Source organism: Stenella coeruleoalba, assembly GCF_951394435.1.
Source record: "Stenella coeruleoalba genome assembly, chromosome: 11".
Classification (NCBI taxonomy): Eukaryota; Metazoa; Chordata; class Mammalia; order Artiodactyla; family Delphinidae; genus Stenella; species Stenella coeruleoalba.
The window spans coordinates 23016489-23035641 of NC_137157.1; the positions used below are offsets into that span (position 1 = coordinate 23016489).

At 41.5% G+C, this 19153-nt stretch overlaps 1 long non-coding RNA gene across 10 annotated transcripts in view; it reads left to right on the plus strand.

Moving 5' to 3' along the window:
- Positions 1-19153, plus strand: part of LOC307193759 — a 681048-nt gene that overhangs the window by 124124 nt on the left and 537771 nt on the right. The window lies entirely within an intron of this gene.

Here is a 19153-nt window from a genome sequence, read left to right on the forward strand (position 1 = left end):
TTCTACTGTCCCAGTGATGATAGTGCAATTTCCTGCCTTTACAAATAATGCTGCAATGAACATCCTCCCTCCGGACCTATGGGAGAATCTCTTTGGGGTATAAACAATGATTTTCCTTTATGTACTAAATGTGTGCCTCCTGTGAAACAGGAGCTGGTAAATTTAGAGCCCTTTTCTGAAAAAGTTACTCATGTCATTGCAATCATGTCTCAGGCAGTGTTCCAGATGTAGGATCACCTCAAGGTGGAACATAGATAATCATTTATATGAAATCACAATCTCTTTATTTACTAAATAATCACTTTGTAAATGTTTATTCATGCCACTCACATGCTAGTAAGTATTGGAGGGGTGACACAAGGATGGCTGAGATATCCTTGGTTCCAACATAGTGAAGCAATTAAGCATATGGACTTGGATTTGCAGTGACATGGGTGCAGAGACCACCTCCATTACCTGTACCTGTGTGAACTTGTGTGCAAGTTTTTTAAACCCTCCAAGGTCAATTTTATCATGTTTAAAGTAGTGATAATAGTAGGTTGTTGTGGGGATTAAATTCTTCATGTTTAAAATGGGGATAATTGTTGTTTGTTGTGAGGTTTAAATGAGATAATGTAGGTAGAGGGCCTAGCACAGAGTCTGGCTGTAAGTAAGTGCTCATAAAGATGGAATAATCCCTGTCCTCAAGAAGCTCCCAGCCTAGCTGGTGGAGGAGTCAGATGTTGACTCAGATATTCACAATGCAGTATATAAGGATTGTGACAGCAGCAGGTACAAAGTGGGGTAGGAGCACAGAGGTGAGGACTTTGAAGAAAATATTAATAATTACCATGTCTACCTTGTCTTCCATATCTACCTTGTTTAAAACACTTCCATATGTTATTTAATTTTATTCTTGCCTTCTAAGGTTCTAAGGTGGTTATCACTATTTCCACTTAATAGAAGTAGAAACTTCTATTCAGGCTCCAGGACACTTGTCACTCAAAATCACTCGGCCAGTTGTGGTGCAGAAAAGATTTGAATCTCTCTCTGGCTGACGCCAAAGCCTGTGTTTGTCTCAACGACACTGAAGAGGAGCTGGCATTTGGTCTGGATTGTTAAGGATGAGCAGGCAACTCTAGGTGGACAGAGTATGCAAACATTTTTCTTGGTACCTGGACCTCTTAGTACCTCCGGGGTCTTTCCAAAGAATGATAATTTTTATTAATTCATCGACGTCACATATGTTTATGCAGAATTTACTCAGGCTGGATGCTAGCAATGCAAAGACTAAGAGATAAGGTCCCTGTCTTCCAGGGGTTATAATGCCATCAGACAGATTGGCTGTGTCCATATACACCACCCGAAACGAGATGGGTAATGATACAAGGTTGCTAAATTACATTCCAGGAAAATGATACCGGTATCCAGTGAGCCCAGAGGAGGGAGCGATCACTGAGGCCTCAGTGGTCAGAGGCAGCACTGAGGAGTAGGTGGGGCTCAATTGTGCATTGAAACAAAGAGGGTATTGTGTTGGGCACTTGCATTAGGCCTGGCAGTGTCATGTCTTATGCAAGAGTTGCACTTAAAAGAGGGGCATATAAACATAAATTCATGGAAAGTTAGATTTTACTCTTAAAACTCCCTTAAATAGACAAGAAAGTGTAGGCTCTTGTATTGACTCTGTGGTGTGCATGCACCTTCTGTCTTCAAGCTCAGCACAATCACTTTTCCCTGCAGAGTTAGCACAGATTGCTATTTCTTTGGACCACAGAGCCTCTTCCACCCCTCAAATTTCTATAGTTGGCTTGTGTTTGGGATGGTGTTGAACAAAAAATAGCAATGCTTTAACCACTAGAGTCAAATTGTTGAGGCAAGATGCTTGTAATATTGAGAATGAGGCAACTAAAGGTTGGTGCAGGACAAGGAGGCGGTCCTTTGCCTCTGTGGCCACCTCTTTGGTGTCTCTAAGCTCCATCTCAATTTCCTGGAGGACAGAGAAAGACAGAGATGTGACTGCATCTGCATTTCTGATGCCCAAGCTAAGTTGATACAAAAGCGAGGCTGAGGTGCTGGTATTCGGTTTGAGAAGGAAGAATAGTCAGCAGTGGAGTGAACGTCACTCGAAAGGAGACACAATCTGTGTATATCTGATGTGCCATACAGTGGAATGGAGGAATGACTAGGGTGGTGGAACGATTGTATAAGGCTGAATTCTCCTAAGTTTAACTTATCTAAGATGTGACATTCATGTAAAAGTGGAAAGATGGGAATTCATGTGGGTATGTAGGTCTGGGTTTGCTGGAAGAAGAGGATTTGGGGAGAAATAGAGATACATTTGGAAAGGGACCAGATGGTGGAGGACTATGATGTGTGGGATACATGAAGGTGTCCTGGTGAACCGCTGATCTGTTCCCCTATGGGGACTCCACAGTTCTTCACACACTCTTGGTTTACCTGGATGCTTAAGCCTAGCAGGTTAAGAGAACAAAATCTTTGGAGTCATAAGCAAAATTATTTTCTTTCTCCTGTTTTATTTATTTATTTATTTGCCTAGTTCCGGAAAGTAGGAACTTCCACCTTGTGGAAGAATGGAAAACTTGGGAAGAAAGCCTCTGTCCTTTTTTCCATCCCCTTCCCTGGCTGGGAAGAGGGTCATGATGTGTGAAAGTTCAGTCCTTTTGAACCATAAACTCAGCAGGGAGGTTCTGCCCTTTGGAAGGAAACCTGGGGTTCTGGCTGGCAAGTCAGTTCTGTCAGAGGTCAAGGCAAGTTCTCCAAGGCAGCCTTTTTTGGAAATAAATCTGATGATTTCAGATCTGCTGATCTAGGTCGGTCTAGCTCCTCAGTGGGTTCAGAACCCATCAGGGAAGAGGTATGATTAATTATTATCATCCCTTAAATCCTAACATCCACGTCAAGGTAAAAAATCCTAATTTTGAGATTCTTTGGAATTTTTTTCTTTTCTCCCTTCTTCTTCAAAAACATTTACCAAACCGAGTGACCATTGTGAGCCTGGCCCTTTGGTTAAGTGGTTTGTCTTTTCTTTTGAATAAAAGTGGTTGGCCCCATACACAGTGTCTAGGGCCACAGGCAGCCCAATTGGCCCCATGTGGCTACAAATAAAAGACACTTTTATATAATGAGCACATGAATCCCAGGGCTATAAAGGACTCTGCAGATCATATGTACAAATACATGGACATGTGAGTGCACATTCATGTGTTCACACACCCACCACATGCACTATATATATATATATATATATATATATATTTTTTTTTTTTTTTTTTTTTTTTCCCTGTCTTAATCCTGGGGTCCATATATATGGGACTATGCAAAGCACACACACACACACACACACACACACACACACACACACAGAGCAAACCTCTGGACCCATGCAAAAACACATGCCCAGACCCTGGGCAGCTCAGCCTTTGTGTATAAGCCCCTACTACTGTGGACCACTCCCCCACCCCCAGGAAGCACTCCAACAAAGAAGTACCTGCACCCAAGCCAGACATCTTTATTTTTTTTTGCCTTTGATTAAGTCTCACAATAAGATGGCACACCAAGGGGCACAACATTAGTGTCATTAAAGTGAACATTTCACAAGGAGTGTTGCCCGAACTGAGATGCTTCTGATGTTTTTATTTTCACTGAATCTTTGAGGCCAGCAGACAGGAAAAAATGACTGTGGCCCGGGCTTGAGGAGGCCAGCTTCACCTGAGAGGCAAGCTGGTCAGGCTACTCTAATTCCCTTAAGAAAAGGTACGGGAGTTGAAGTGCTGTGTGCGTAATCAACAAACAGGGATCACAGGCTGAAATACAGATACCATACTTGACATAATATAATTACAGGGAGAAAGTCGACTTACAAAAGTGCAGAAACACAGCTAAATTTTTTTCCCTTCATAATATATCTGCTTTTTACAATGGTGGATTTCCATGATTTTCCCTTCAAACATCCACACATACGTGCACATGCACACACACACACGGATATTTCTGCTTCAGTTCTTTTTAAAGTCAAATCTAGTACGAATAGTTTGTTACTAAAGGAATCCTTTGCATGTATATATTTGGTGAATTTGGAGCTTTCCAGACCAAGTGCTTTGCTAAAAATGGCCACAGCTCATAGATGAGACTCGACACTCCTGTTAATGTCATTAGCAAGCAGAACAGGAGCATCTACAAAGCTCAGAGTGAAGAAATGATACCCGGGGGGAACCACATGAGGCCAAATAAATGTGAGGTGGTTGACTGCTTTCATCACCACCTGTACAGCAGGCTGGTGCCCATTTGTAAGGAGCTGCCTTGTGCTGACGGGAGGGGGCAATCAGACGACTCCGAGGCAGTTTCCGTTGTCCTCAAACACACATCATCTCCAGGAACAAAGCCCTGGGTCACACTGTTTGTCCTGAAGAAACTCCTGATAAATTTTTCTTTTTAAAAAATCCCCTTTTCTTTGATTAGCTGTACTAAAAGCTTTTCCTTCTAAATATATGTCCTTACACATCAAAAGCTTGAGATGAAAAATTCATTATCATGTGCAAAGAATAGTGTCTCTCTGTGACTTGTTATCTGTTGAACTGGATGTTATGAAGTCTCTTTGAGGGCTCTGATAGCAACTAGAATACGCGGCCTCTTATGGCAAACATGTTCGAAGGCGTAATTGTGGGGTGTAGGCTGGGGTGACCAGCACATTCTTCCAGACTGACCGGATAGCCACTGGGTTGTGTGTATGAAGGAAGCTTCCTCTGCTTTATCCTGTTTCAGTGGAAATGACACTGATATCAAGTGACAAACTGTTCCTAGGGTGGATTCTAGAAACCTCTATCCTTGTCATCTGGGCTGGATTTACAAACAACTGTCTTCTGTTGTTTGACGTTCTAAAATCAAAATTGTGGGTAGGGCCATAAAAACAACAGCGTAGCGTTAGATGGGGGACAGTCTCCAAACACCTGAAGTGACTGAGTATGACTTTCTAGTTAGAATGAGCTGCAGCATATTTGAATTCTTGAAAAGCTTTTAAATTGTGGTAAATTTTGTTTTAAAGAAAACGAAGTAGTTGAAAGACAGTGATCCTGATTAAAAAACTTATTTGAGGGCTTCCCTGGTGGCGCAGTGGTTGAGAGTCCGCCTGCCGATGCTAGGGGACACGGGTTCGTGCCTCCGTTCGGGGAAGATCCCACATGCCGCGGAGTGGCTGGGCCCGTGAGCCATGGCCACTGAGCCTGTGCGTCCGGAGCCTGTGCTCCACAACGACAGAGGCCACAATAGTGAGAGGCCCACGTACAGCAAAACAAAAACAAAAACAAAAACAACTTATTTGAGTTAAAAGTTATAATTCTGAGGGAGGAATGGGGAACTATTTTTTCGTGGGTACAAGGTTTCAGTTTTGCAAGATGGAAAGAGTTCTGGAAATGAGTGGTGGTGATGGTTTTTCAGTATGAATGTGCTTAATGCCAGTGAACTGGACATTTAAAAAGATTAAGATGCTAAATTTGATGTTGTGTATATTTCAGCACAATTAAAAAAATAAAAACAATAAAATAATTCCTTGATAAGTGCTGGTGATAGAATAAATATAGGTTTTCTGTGTGTGCTGCATTGAAAATCTTGACCCCTAAATATCATGCTTCTTTTATCTTACAGTAACAGTTTGATCAGACTCTCTAAAATTGGCTTACTAATGTTGCTCTGTGGATAAACTACTGAATATAAGCTTGTGCAATTGCTAATGTGATCTTTTGTTTTAACCTGATGTAAACTGTGGTACTCTAACCAACCCGCTGCAGAGCACAGGCTCCGGACGCGTAGGCTCAGCGGCCACGGCTCACGGGCCCAGCCGCTCCGCGGCATGTGGGATCCTCCCGGACCGTGGCACGAACCCGTGTCCCCTGCATTGGCAGGCGGACTCCCAACCACTGTGCCACCAGGGAAGCCCTCTCTCATTTTAAGTCAGCTGATTTGCTACTCATTTATCTTTAAAAATAAAACCTTTGGCTTTTTTTAGTTTCTTTCACTATGTTAGTCAGTTACATGTCACAGTACTGTCTCTCTTCATGAAACACTTTAACCTACACATTTTATGTGTTGACTTTTCAAAGAGAATTGTTTTGCCAATTGACAGACTTTTGGGAGGAGAGGGAATCACCACTGAGATGAAGCCAGGAGCTCTGGTTTTGATTTCCAGCTTTGTGAATTACTGGCTTATTTCTTAGAGTCTCTTTCCTTATGTGTAAAATGGAAGCAATAACTACCTTACCTGTAGGGCTGTTGAGAAGTTCAAATGACATAGTAATAAGAGCTACAATTTATTTAGTGCCTACTATAGGTTAAACACTGTTCTAATTAATTTATGGATATCAACTAAATTAGTTAACCCTCCCAATAACATTGTGGAACTATTGTCATGTCCATTTTACAGATGAGGAACCAAAGCACAGAGAGATATGGAAAGTATCCAAGGTCACAAAGCCAGTCCATGATAGAGCTTGAGTTTGAACTCAGGCAGTCTGATTGCTGAGGCTGTTCTTAATCACAATACTATCCTGCCTCTATACAGAGGTTAAAATGCAATGCGAACTACTTTAAAGCATTATATAAAGTGAAATGAGTGAGCAGAGTTGACTTTTTCTAGGTTTACTTTCCAAGCAGAATGTTACAAATGCTGGTTCTGTGTTCATTTGATCCCCTCAGCAAATCTCCTTTCAGTTCAGAAGCCCCAGTTTACCAAGGATGTAAACAATGTGGAACATCTTCATAGCATTTATTATTCTTGCAATATAAATAATTATCTGTGTAATTATGTTTGATAGGTTTGCTTCTATACTATAAACTCCATGAGACCAGGGACAGTGTACAGAGCCTGTTATCCATGATCTTCTCCCAAACTAGCACAATGCTCAGAACAACTAGGTGTTTAATAATAATGAGAGCTAATATTTATTGAGAGTTTATCACATGCCTGGCACAGAGGGCTTTATATAATATCAACTCATTTAATGCTCACAACAACCGCATGAGGAGGGTAATATGATTATCACCTCCATTTCACAGATGAAGAAACTGAGGCTCAGAGCACTTAAGTTAGTGTCCAAGGTCATGCAGTAGTAAATTGTAGAGTCTGGACTGCAACCAGCCTGTCTGACTTCAGAGCCTGTACCCTGTTTCAGTTCCTGATATATTAGAATAGCTAAAATCTGAATCCTTTTGAATATGGAATTGGAACTGGGAATAAAGCACTGCTGTAAAAACCCTAACAATATGTGATCTTGGCTTCCTGGGCAGGTGTTGAGAGTTGGACAGCAGAAATGAAGAGACTGCAGTCTAGGAAGCTGGTGACCCTTCTAATGATACATGTGGTGAAACGTTTAGTAATCTGTTGCCTGCGACCACCTTGGAAGTGAGACCATGTGTCTCCCGAGCCTGTTCCTCTAGGGGAAGTGGTTGAAAAAGGTCAGAATATTGAAGTGTGTTGGCTGCTTCTTGACATTTTTAGCAAACTTCTATAAGAAAGAAATCTGGGGACTTTCCTGGTGGTCCAGTGGTTAAGGCTCTGCTCTCCAATGAAGAGGTCCCGGGTTCGATCCCTGGTCAGGGAACTAGATCCTGCATGCTGCAACTAAGAGCCCACATGCTGCAACTAAAAAAGAAAAAAATAGATCCTGCATGCCACAACGAAGATCCTGTGTGCGGCAACTAAGACCCGGCACAGCCAAATAAATAAATGAATATTAAAAAAAAAAAAAAGGAAATCTGGCCTGTTTGTAAGCAAAGACGAAAGGTAATTAAGCTGTGTGAAGGGAGGCCTTGCCTTCTCTGCCTGTGGCCTGCAGCCTAAATTGACTGAGGGTCAGGTCACGTGAGGCCCTTCAGGACTGAAACAGCCAATTGCTTCTGTGCTCCAAAGAGCAGAAAAGATGCAGTCCAAGCTCTATGCAGGAATCTCCTATTTCTTTCATGGCTCTTGTAGAGGTCATATGTGGAAAGGTCCAGATACATTAGTGCTGAGGTTTGGAAAATTATAATCATAGCTGCTATGTGCCAGCTCCTGGCAGACGTGCTTTAGAAACCTACTTTTTCTTTTTTTTTTTTTAAAACAACAATAACCAACATTTATTTGGTATTTATCATGCACCAGATACAGTGGTAAGCATTTAAGGTGAATTATTTCATTTGATTCTCACAACAACCCTTTAAAACTAGTGCTGTTATTATGCCATTTTGCACATGTGGAACCTGAGACTAGACATAATTTGTCCAAGATACCTGGGCCAGAAAGGGGTGGAAATAGGAAAGGAGTTCTTCAGCCTGGCCATGGGTCTGGGTTTTAACCTTACAACATAACACTGTGTAAAATCCTTTGCTGATTTATGAAATCATTGAGGTGTAATCCTGTGTTTGCCTGAAATAATATTTGCATTTATTGCTGCCACTCACCCGAGGCACTGTCAGTCCTAATTACTTTGAATTAAATCCTCCGTTTGACGTTTGTCAGACCTAACTTTACAAACTTACCTTATCTCATTGTTCATGATCACATTTGAGGTAAGACTGATGGTCAGAAAGGGTAAATAACCTAGTCTGGGATCGTGTTGTTTTAAGTTGGTGGAGCTGGGACTTGAACCCAGGTCAGGCTGATTTCAAAATCTAGGCTTTTCTCCCAATGCCAGAAATGAGGCGTCCCTTTTGGAGCAAGGCTGTGGAGTGGTGGGGCCATGGTCCTGTGTGAAGCAACGTCTTGGTGGCCGTGGCCTGAGAGGCGGTCCTCTTGGGCACCCTTTCTGTAAGGACTCCGTGGTGGGCACTGGTCTGTGCCAGGATGCTGAGCTGCTCCCACTGCTGCCCGCCTGAGGTGCTGAGACCCCTCGCTGTGCTCAGAGCTGCTGAGGCGCATACGCATCGTGGCTCCTGGCAAGGGCCAAGCCCCTCATGCTGAGCACAGCAAGGCTGTGATGCTGGGATTTGCCAGGAGGGCTAAAGAGTACTTTCTTCCTCAGGAAAAAAAAAAAATCATTTTTATTGACACCTAGGAGAGAAACATTCCATTTATATTCATAATTAAGGCATTATTTTCCATTTCAAGGAACAGAGCAGGAGAAATGTTAGACTTGGAGGGGTGCCAGCCGGGTTGGGACAAGTGAAATGCAACAAAGGAAATCAGCCTTCTTTCCACACTATCTGGTCATCAAGGTAAACGTACTTGATCATCCCCTGGGACAAACCCACACATGTTTGCAGCTAATGTTTATACCTTACTCAACTGTGTGTCAAGTTCTGTTCTAAGCAGGTTTCATGGATTATCTCAGTCTTCACAACACCGTGAAACTGGTACTATGGCTACCCATTTTATAGAGACAGAAGCTGAAACACAGCTAGTAACGGGTGAAGTCAGAATATATATCCAGGCAGTACGGCTCCAGGACTTCAGCTCTCAGCCATTATGCTATAAGCTTTTTATGCATTCATCATGGGATAGAATTCCTCAGCCCTCAATCATCAGTAGGCAATAATTGTACATTTATGATTGCCAGGTCTTTTTATGTAAGAGCCTCACAACAACACTAGCATTACTGACCCTCCCAAGTTGGTCCCCAATAGAGGTTCTGCCCGATGTCATTCGAGCCTGTAGATGGAGACTGAGTTTGGTTCAGAAGCAAAGGAAAGCTTTATTCTTTGCTCAGAGAACGGAGAGGTATGGGCTCGTGCTGTAGAGTTCATGCTCTCCCCGACAGGCTGTGGTGGAGCTGCTTTGTAGGGTTCTTGTCAGCGGGGAGGGGGCAGAGCTCTCGGGGGGCAGGCGCAGCTGTGCTGCTCAGGCTCCAGATCGGAGTGCGGGTGCAGCATCTCCGCACACAGCCCACCGCTGCCATCTAGGATTGAGCGTCCTGCTCACGGAGCTGAGGTGTCAGCACAGCCGTTTCACACTGGGAATTCTGGTCTGAAGTGCTGGGTGCAAGGCTTCTGCACGTGGCCCCCTATGAGCATGTGAAACGAGACTAAGCGCGCGCGCGCGTGCGCGCACACACACACACACACACACACACACACACACAGACAAACACAAAAGGTTAGACTTTATTTTATGACCCAGATTCTATTTGTATTTCCCAGGAATTGTTAATGGGCTTTGCCCCGGCGACACTAGTGGATAGCTAGTATTATAATTTCCCACTTCAGAGATGAGAAAACCTAGGTCCAGAGGAAAAAAAGAATGTTGTTTGAATGCTACAACTGGGTTTCAAATCCCCATCTTTTGGACTTCCAGTCTTCTTTTAAAGCACAGAATCTGCCTCAGCTTTTCCATGCATTGATCTGTGCCTGAAAAATATTTTAGGATATTAGTAATAGCTGAAAAAATGAAAATTTTAAATATATGCATTGGTTCATGTAGTAAGAACTCCTAATTTTACTTTGCTGAGGCAATTTGCTGCCTCAGAATATTTACATTTATAACTCTACTTCTCTAGAAACAATAAAACAACCTCTTGACGTAGGTAATTAACAGAACCATAAAACATTCCCACAAATGGCATCTGCAGAAACAAGGTGAAATGAAGAGCTGTCATTTGAGCCAACCCCATTTGAAACTCATTTCAAAACATTTAACCAAAGGGAGATAAGGGAGAGATGTGTGGCTGTTTGTTGCAGGGTCATTTAACTAACAGCAGTTGGTTTCCAAATTAAACCTTCCATTTAGAATTGCCGAATGTGTGCGTATACGCATGCGCCTGCACACGTGTCTGAGCGACACTCTGGTTATATGAGCAAGTTGTATTAATCATGTGGAAGTAGTTTTTAAAACTCCTTTAAAGAAGGCAGTTTGTCTTCCCTGATCCTATTAACATTGCCCAGTAGGGATTTCTGTGCTGTAAAGGATAATTATAAGTTGTGACCTTGGGCATATCTTTCAACCTCTCTGGGCCTTGGTTTCTTTTTTTTTTTATTTTTTTATTTTTTGGCCGCGAGGGATGTGGGAATCTTAGCTCCCGACCAGGAATCGAACCCGCACCCCCTGCATTGGAAGGCAAAGTTTCAACCACTGGACCACCAGGGAAGTCCCAGGGGCCTTGGTTTCTTAACTTTTTAGAATGGATTCTTGCAAATGTGTGATGGAGATAGACAAGTAACCAGATAAAGTATGACAGAGTACTTTTAGATGTATGCCTAGAACCCCACAAGAATGGCTAAAATGGAACAGATAATATCAAAAGTCAGTGAGGATGTGGAGCAAAGGAAATTCTCATACACTGCTGGTGGCGTGGAAATTGGTGCAGTCACTATGGAAAGCTGCTTAGCATTGTCTACTAAAGATAAAAGTATACATACTTTATGACCCAGTACCTCCATCACTAGGCATATACCAGTGGAAATGTGCACATATGTTCAACCAAGAGACTTGCACCAGAATGTTTGTAGTTGCACATAGCCCCCAAATGGAAACATGACAAATATCATCTGTGATAAATTGGAAAAATATATCACAGTATATTCACTTAATGGAACACTGTACAGCAATGAGAAAACATGAACTCCAACAAGATGGATAAATCTTACAAAAATAATATTGAACCAAAGAAGCCAGGCACAAAAGAGTATGTATTATATGAATCCATTTATAGAAAGTTCCAAAATAGGCAAAACTAATCTCATTGTTAGAAGTCCGAATAATAGTGACCATCAGAGACCTTGGTGCTAGAGGTGGGGATGGTCCCTGGAAGGGGAATGAGGGGGCTTCTAACATTCTGATAGCGTTTTATTACTTGATCTGGTTGCTGGCTACTTTGGTGTATTCACTTTGTGAAAATTTATTGAGTTGGACCCCTATACTTTGTATTCAACTGTATGGCATACTTCAATACATAAAAAAAGGAAACATTCAAAGGATACTATATGATTACCAAAGATGGACATTTAATCCAGAACTGAGATAACCAAGGAAGGCTACCTATAAGAGGTGGTTCTCAATCTTTAATCTTTACCTTTGCCATATATATATTTTTTTGGGGTATGTACATATTTATTCTTTCAGTTTTACTGAGATATAACTGACATACAGCACTGTATAAGTTTAAGGTGTACCTTTACCATTTAGCTTTGATACTTTGCCATAAATACACTGGAATCTGTTTCAGTGTGAAACTATTTCCATTCATCTGGATTTCAATTTTTATTTCATATGTGAGTATTACAATTTTAAAATTAGAAATGTTAGGTCAAGCATCTGTTCATCACTCTTCATTTTAAAACTTTCCTCAACTTGTTTCACCTGTTTATTCATCTGTATGAACTTTAGAATAATCTTGTCAAGGTATATAAGACAAAATACTCCCCCTGCATTGGAATTTTGCTTGGGAATTATATAAATCTTAGAAATGATATTAGTTGGGTAAGAAATAGATACCTTGATAATAGTTTTATCATCTAGGATCAGGGTTGGCATCCCCACTGCTCACCCCATTTAAATTACATTTTCTTCTCTATAGGATATTTTTGATAAATTCTACTTCATGCCCTGGGCCTGTCTCAGACTGACCAATTGCCTCTGACCGTTGCAAAGACACAATATCATGGCAAGAAATAAATGATTTTTATAATCAGGAGGGGTGGAAATATCAAGACGGGGACATCTTAAATTGAGAAAAATCTCCTTGTGAGAAGAATGTCTGGCCTAGGGATAAATTAGTCACCAAGAGAATGGTGGAGTGCACTATTCTTCTGTAGATTTCCAGGGTAGAACGTAAGCAAGACGAAAGGGTTCAGAATGGGGGAAGAGGTGACCCCTCACTGAGCCTGCATCACCTGCCTGCCTGTTTTTTCAACCTCAAGTTATTCAGTGATTTTTGCCCTAAGAGCTGAAGATAGGAAATGGTGCAGGTAAACTGAGTTCTAATATGTCTCAGTGTCAATACCTGGTCATCAGGATGCTCCTCAGTGAACTTAATCCATGAGACCAGATAGCTTTTCAACGGGTAAATCTACTCTGAGGATCACACCAGAGGCACAAATTGATGCAATGAAAGTGGAGGGACTCTGGAGTCTAATGGCTGATTCCAGGCTCAAAAGTTATAACACTTCTTGTGTGAGGAGCACCGTACAATGGACAGAGCTAGTCCTTAGCCATTATCTCTTTTCACAGCCCTCTGTCCCCAACACCCTAATTCTTGGCCAATAATCCTTTGAGGTAGAGAGAGAGAGAGAGCCAGGGCAGAGCTTATTGCATAATTCTGCAATCAGGGAAATGAACTCAGAGAGGTTGAATAACTTGCCAGATTTCATTGGTAGTAAATGGCAGAGAAGAGGTTAGAACCCAGATCTCTCTGAGTCCAGAGCCAATGTCTTGTCCTCTGTATTGTAGGGCATATCTGTTTGTCTCTTGATGCAAGGCTCCAGGCAATATTCTGCTATGGAGAACAACATAACTTGAAAGTGAACATTCTTGTTTGTGTTAGTACCAAAGGCAGCATTAAAAACCATCTGATACATAGTCATTCTAGTTTATAGTCTGAAATTAAAACTGTAAAGTAATTTCCTCTCCCATCTTTAGGGGCAGCTTCTTGCGTGACTAATATTAGTGGGCTTTCAATATTATCATTGAAGTAGGGAAATTTGCAAATCAAGCAGTGACTCATTGTAAGTGAGCGAGAGATGAAATAATGCTGTGATGTGTCATAGTTGTCAGACAGCTCAGGAAGTCTAGACTTCCAAAATGAGTGGTTTTCCCCATAGACTGAGCTCATCTTCCCCAGGTGGTACATACTGCTTACGTCTGGAACCAGGAAGCCCATACCCTGGGAAGCGGAAGTGGCTGGCTTGCTCTTGGTCATACCCTACCACCTTATTCCCAAGAGCAGGGCTCAGGAAACTATAGCTCCTATGCTACATAGGTGGCTCCTATGCCACCTTGTTTTTATAAATAAAGTTTTATTGGCACATAGACTACTCATATGTTTACTGTTGTCTATGGCTCCTTCCTCATTACAACACAGAGTTTATAGTTGCCAGAGAGATAATATGGCCAGTAAAGCTGAAAATACTGATTATCTGGCCCTTTACAGCAAAAATTTGCTAACCATGGCAAATGCAGTCATTAACACACCTGCTTTAAAAAAGGACTGATCAAATTTATATCAACTTTTGAGAAGAATTGGAACGCAAGCAAATTATAAAAGCGTGCAGCATAGAATGCATCAGATTAAAACTCTGGTGCAGACTCGGATTTTGATTTGTTCAGGTTTATTTTTTCCTCGTGGGCAATTTTTTCTTTCCCCTTGTGGGCAGTTTTATTTATTTATTTATTTTTTGTTCTTGGCAGGGCTCTCTCTAAAGATCTGTCTGGACGTCAAGCTGCTCAATATGATTCCTCTCAATATATTTGGGAATGATCTATCCTGCGCTCTGAAAAGGGTTATTAGTGGTTTACCTTATTTACCAGAGTCATCTGCCAAAAAAGAAAATGTATATTTGCTGGTTGTAGCTTTTATGCATATGGAAGTTTCCAGAGTCGTTAAAAATTTCCCTTTCTTTCTTACAAAGCTGAAGTGAGTGACAGAATGAGATTGGAATTTTGTAATTGATTTAGAAAGCTGGTCTCAGGACACACCTTTTCAAATGGGAAGCTGGCCTCCAGAGGTAGACAGCTCCCTCTAAGAACAGCCACATGGGGTTCTGGAAATAGGCAGCAACCATATCATGTTTATTTTTTCTGCTTTGTAGAAATGTGCTCATCATCCAAAAAGCCTCTGGCTGAATGTATCCAAACATTTATTGCAATGAAGAATGAACCAATAACTAAATACAGGAAAGAGAATAATGGGCCGAATGTCCATACAAGGCTGTCAGAATTTAAATTCGAGCTCTGGCATGAATGGCCCCTCTTCTAGGCCTGGCAGGAGGATTATCTCTCTTTACTTGAAGGGTAATTTAGCTGTCAGCATTTCCTTCTCGAACTTCACTGTTCCTTTTCTAGTCGACTTTTTAATTTCTTGCTACGAGTAAATCATCTGATTTTCTTTTTAAACACGATTCATCTTTGTAGGGTTTAACTGTTTTGCTTTGCTTAGATCTCACGGATACTTAGTTGCTTTGATTGCTGTTTTTCCCAAGCTCAGTGAACCCACTGAAGACAAACGTGGAAACTCAATAGAGAAATCAGAACCAATGGCAAGGTACCCTCCGCCCCTTCTCACCCCATCTCATATACCGCAATACAGAACACTTCACAAATCTGTGGAGATGAAGAGGCAGTAGAAAAAGCATATTGCTGATGAAATACATTCAAGATGCAAGTGGCAAATGACCAGAACACAGTGTGATCAGTCTGGGACCCTATCTTCAAGGTTTTGTTGAAGAAAGAAACTTTAAAAAAAAAGCAAACCCCAGGCCTGTGGATGAGCGATGCCACTAAATGAGCTGACAGCAGAAGTAATTTAAAAGAGGAAGCTTGAGCCAGTGTTCAAATATGAGGGGAAAAACAGCCGTTACACTGGCAGTTGAAGTCGGGGAGTGAGGGAAGAGGCGGGGAAGCAGCCAGAGAACCAAATTCTGCAAACATTAGCGATTTATAAAATACCCACAGAATGCCAGTGCATAACAAATAAAAACAGACGGAGGAGCGAATTGCTGAACATCCTGTCTAGGTATGCAGGTGGGGGGTGGGAACCACCCTTTCCTTAGCCTTACAGAGCCAGGCAAAGAGAGCCTGCAACTCTTGGAAATTGAGGAGCTGCTGGGGAATAGCACCTAGGGCTGGGAGGAAAGAGATATTTGGAATTTGTAGAGCCACCCGAGTATATGGAGGCTTGGATGCATGTCCTTTTCAGACCACGTCTAATTTATTATTGCCTGGAACTGTCCAGGGATCTGCCTCTTTGTAAGCCCTGTGGTGTTACTAGGCTCAGGCACTGTGTCACTACTTTGTGGACAAATAGTTCAGGATCTCAAGTGTCACAGCTTCCCCCAGTGCCCCAAGTTGTTCTTTCATCCCTGCATTTCCTGTTCTGCCAGCACTGTGACCAGTACATATTTGATGTTGGAAAATGTGTGTTGAACTGAATGATCGAAAGTTTTAGGAGGGGGCTTCCCTGGTGGCGCAGTGGTTGAGAGTCCGCCAGCCGATGCAGGGGACACGGGTTCGTGCCCCGGTCCGGGAAGATCCCACATGCCGCGGAGCGACTAGGCCCGTGAGCCATGGCCACTGAGCCTGCGCATCCGGAGCCTGTGCTCCACAACGGGAGAGGCCGCAACAGTGAGAGGCCCGCGTACCGCAAAAAAAAAAAAAGTTTTAGGAGGAAATGACAGGCAGTAAGCACCAGACAGAGGCAAGTATAAATTCTGGTTGTACCACTTACCTTAGGCACGTTAATTATGCTCTCTATGACCTTTAGTTTTCCCATCTGTATAATGGTACCAATCTTAGAGCGTTGTGAAGACTAAATGCAAGAGTGTTCACAGCATGCCTGATATGGTGTCTGGGGTATAAAAGGCATTCAATAAATGGTAGACATTGTTAGATTGTAAAGCATCACACCTCCCAGTGTGTTTGCAATTGAACAGAACACTTTAAAGGGCAATAGTTCTACCGTTGGTGTTGAGGAAATGCGATAAGACGCAAGGGCAGTGGGTTGAAAGAGAGTTGGTTGTGGGGCTTGAACTGGGTCAGAGCAGGTAGTTTGGGACCAAGAAAGTGAATCCCAAGGGGAAGTTGGATCCCTGCCGTGACGCAGTGGGATAGGTCTACACTTAAACAAGCCATGTAGCATCAAAGAGGTTGGCTCTGGGCTAGTCCCTGAAGCTAACTGAGCCTTGGCTTCTTCACCTAAAAATGAGGGAGTTAGACTACTAGGTAGTCTCTATCATCTTGTGGTTCTAGGATAAACTTAAATTGAGATAGATTTTAGAGGGTATGTTAATAAGTCCCACAGATCAATGACAGGACTAGAATTGGAATTCTTTCTTCCCAACCCCTGAACTAGCACTGGAGGCAAAGGATATTTCATTCCTCATGTAGTGTTCATGTAATTAGCTTAAAGGTGTTTTGGGGAAGATGAGGCATGAGCTAGGAATCCTTTTCTCTTACCTCACTTGCTGCTTTCCAAGAGACGAATTACTATGAGATTGATGGAAAAAATATTGCCTCTGCCCTCATGGTCCTCAGGCTCAGAAATTCACTGGAATTCAATCTTGAGAAAGACAGTGCCCCCACGCTTTGTATACCATCACATACAGGAAGTAATGCAGTCATTAAAAAATAATCATCTTGAATTTTTGATGGCTCTCTGCTTGCTTGCAATTTTATTATTCATATGTGTTAGCTTTGCAATTACAAAACCTGGTATTGTTGATATTTTGGAGCAAATTCTGACATCAAATTTGGTTTGCAATAGATGGGATGAACACGTCAAGGAAAACAGAGGGCAATGACAAGGGATAAAATCGCATTTGGTTTCTACAGCTAATAATCTTGTTCAGAGCACAAGATATTTGAACACCATAATACGATTTCCACATTAAAAGCACGTTCCAGTCAATTCAAAAATTAAGTAAATAGAGCAGAGGCATACAGTTCTACTAATCCACCAATGTCATAAATTTAATGATTTTAGTAGCTCAAGGAAAACAGGGATTGTTGTAAAATTTCACATCTGAGTGTGTTACTGCCTCTAACGATGACTGCTTGTCATTTACCTGACACTAAAGGTGTGTGCTGCACATTACAGGAATCAAAGGTTTTGCATAAAACAAAACAAAGCCTCTTTCTCCAAGGCTCTCCAGGAGTGTGCAAGTGACTCATGAGAATGTGTCAAAAAACCAGTGAGAGACAAGGGGCTAATATCTCTGGAGTAGGCCTTGAAAAGGATGCATTTTCCATAAAGGGTAATCAGGAATATGTATCTGAACTACCGAAGCTTCTCTAAGATTAAGTAAATTGTAGAAAAATCTGGCATCTTCTTTGTCCACCAGTATTTCATGGTACAAAATGGTTTCTGACATCTATACATTCCTGCACACTTCCTTCTAGCATCTTACAAAGCATTGGAGGAAAAATGGAAAGGCATGCATTTTAATCTCTGATTTATCTGTGGAAGAATTAGGCTTTCAAACATATTTCTTCATAAGTTAGTGAAGTGTTTGTGAAAACGCTTGTCAGCGTAAATCTTGTCAGCACTATAGGTTTAAAATATAATACTTATTTAGTATGTAATGAAACTTGTTCAGGAAATCAAACAGACATAAAACTGTTATTTCAATTGAGTCTGATTACTATCCCCAACAGCAGTAGAAATAGTACCCCTGATTTCTGGTACTTTTCTCTTATTTGGAGTGGTTCTTTTAACACAGGACTCTAAAAGCTCATCAATGATTATTTGAAGATGGCTAAATCTACACTAAGGAAAGAATGATATAGTCTACATAATAGTGCAGTAAGCTGCAAATAAATTACACTGATAAACATAGCACCATAGTCTTTTGGTGTTTCCTACCAATCTGTCTACATTAAGGTATTAATAAAATACCTAAGGGAAGTATCCTGGTCCTGTTTGGACACTTTTCTTCCATTGGTGTCTTGGGTCTGTGTTGTCAGTTTTGGTGCCTCATTCTTGCTGGTGATGTGCATATCTAAGCTGGTATATGAATCAGACTTGTCAGTCTGTAAATTTTTAGTAATTATATTTAAAGCTTGAGGTCTTCATCAACTGCTTTTCTATAACACTGGTTATATTCCTATTTCTATTAGCTACTGCATTAACATATGTGATACTGGAAGTTTAGTAAGTTCCAGATTTGCAAATATGCCTGCCTTCTATAGCTGTGTGAAGATGGGAGAGAACAGTCTTCATACTGAGAATTATCTCATACTGGCTTGTCCACTGAAATCATTGGCCCTGTGTATATTTGTTTTTTTAGTTGTTCCAGAAGAAAAGCATGGTAGCAGAAAGTGCATCCATCAGAAGGGTTACAAGCCTGCATCTGTTACTCACTGCAATTGAACTTAAGTTTCTTCATTCCTCTCCTATTTAAAATGGGATGGTTAACATTTCATGAGCTTTCATAGGTTTAAATAATGAATGTAAAGCATGCTGTTTAGAAACTGGTATTTAGTAAACATTTAATAATTGGTCTCACTTTATGTGCATTTATGTTTGGCCTGCATATAGATACT